The following is a 2157-nucleotide window of genomic DNA, read 5'->3' on the forward strand; positions in this document are numbered from 1 at the left end:
CTCTTAGTTACTTGAAAAAAAATGATAAACATGGAGTGAGTAAAACTTAATAAGTAGCCTACTAGTAGGTTCTTAATCGCGACCTTAAGCTAGGATAATACTTCTTGTTATGTTTTCAAGATCTTAGAACTTAGAGGTCATCGTGTCATGTATCATATACTGATCCTGAAAATCTTTCCCTAAAATAACCTTCAATTTTCTCCCCATGAACACATGAGTGGTGTCGTCATAATCGTGTAATCCTACTGGTAAATCGTGGTGCAGGACATCTCGTTTAGCTGATGGGAAAGGTAGGCCTATCATAACATCCAACTCATGATACATATTGCAGGTCATCCTACCTAAAGAGGAATAGGGACCTTTTAGTACACATCGTAATGCAGATAATGGTTACTTATGGGTATGGATCCAAGCAACTTATTTAGCATGTTATTCACATAGTTCTTGGTACTTGGTACATGGATTATCGATCTAATTCGTGTGAAAACCTACTAGCACTTTGAGGACCTCTTTCCTTCACCAAACTTATGGGTAAACTTATTTAGAAGGTGCAGGAACAAGTTTGGAAATGAATAGTGGACTATAGTTCTCGAATTCGAGGTAAACCCATGAACACGATACCCCAAAACAAAAAACTTGTATCTCTCGATTGGGTATTCGATTAAGCTTGCTTCTTGCCCCTAATTATCTACCCTAATTCATAATTTATAGACGGATTTTCCACTACCATTGAAACGTCTAGAATTTCTATAATTTCATTCTTGATTTTTCTGAATCTTTTGCCAAAAAAGTCTTCTCTGATCGGAGCCTTCCTTTTTTAAGCACCTTGTAATTCTTATTCTATAAAAAATTTAATGATTCGGGAAGTTTATAAAAATTAGAAAAAGTACCATTTTCTCAATGTTTTTTCAATTTTTCTTGTTCTTTGCTCCTAGATACAATCTAGTAGGGATTATACACTGTCTCTTATTGGAGACCTTGAGTGTTGCAAAGTCCCTCCTTTGAAAACTTTCCGTCATCGAAAGTGCTTATTTTAAAATAGGTCAGGGTACGAGGTTCTTATTTGCCTTCTTTATTTGCCTTCTGTTTCCCAAGTGGCTTCTTCTACTCTATGATTCTTCCATAGGACCTTAACAAGAGAGATTTTCTTGTTTCTCAATCATTTGACTTTCTTGTCTATTATTTGAATCGGGTCTTCTTTATACGTTAGGTCATCTCTCAAGAAGAGAGTTTCATGAGCCAGTACGTGTGAACGATCTAGGGTATACTTCCGTAGTATGGATACATGAAAGATATTATGTACTGCAGAAAAATTTTGGCATTGCCCGATTCTATAGGCCCCAGATCCAATCCTTTCTAATATCTCAAAAGGATGGATAAACCTAGGGTTTAGCTTCCCCTTTTTACCCTACCTGAGCACCCCTCTCATGGGGTGCTACCTTTAGGAATATATGATCCCCTACCTACAATTCCATGTCCTTGCGCCTTAGGTCTGCATAGCTTTTCTCTCGGCTTTGTGCGGTTTGTATCCTAGCTTTAATCTTCTGGACTGCGGCATTGGTAATTTGCACCAGCTCTGGCCCAATAGTTGTCGTTTGCCCCCCTTCTTCCCAAAAGATAGGGGATCGAAATCTTCATCCATAGAGAACCTCGTATGTGGCCATTTGTATGGTGGTTTGGCAAATATTATTATAAGCGAATTTCATAACAGGTAGGTACTTATCCCAGCTTCCTGCAAAATCCATCACATATACCCTCAACATGTCTTCCAATATTTGCTTGAGCATTTCTGTTTGACCATCTGTTTATGGGTGGAATGTTGTACTATAACTGCGTACCCAATGCCTTTTGTTGAATTTTCCAAAAGCGAGATTTAAATCTGGCATCTCGGTCTAATTCTATTGCCTTTTGTTGGATTTCCAGAAGTGTACCCAATACCTTTACTGATGAATATTCATTTTTAATGTTAGCAAGAGTAGCTCAGTTGGGAGATTGTTAGACTGAAGATTTGAAGGTCACACGTGTTTTATCCACGTTCAACGCACCTAATACAAGTTTATTACCTGACTATACAATCTAAAAACATAACTTGCTTATTCAATCCAAATCAATGGTCTTCCCATGAGTTTATAGTGCATGACCCAGTTTTTATATCAT

This window comes from Cucurbita moschata, unplaced genomic scaffold, assembly GCF_002738365.1.
Source record: "Cucurbita moschata cultivar Rifu unplaced genomic scaffold, Cmos_1.0 Cmo_Scf00099, whole genome shotgun sequence".
NCBI classification, from domain to species: Eukaryota; Viridiplantae; Streptophyta; class Magnoliopsida; order Cucurbitales; family Cucurbitaceae; genus Cucurbita; species Cucurbita moschata.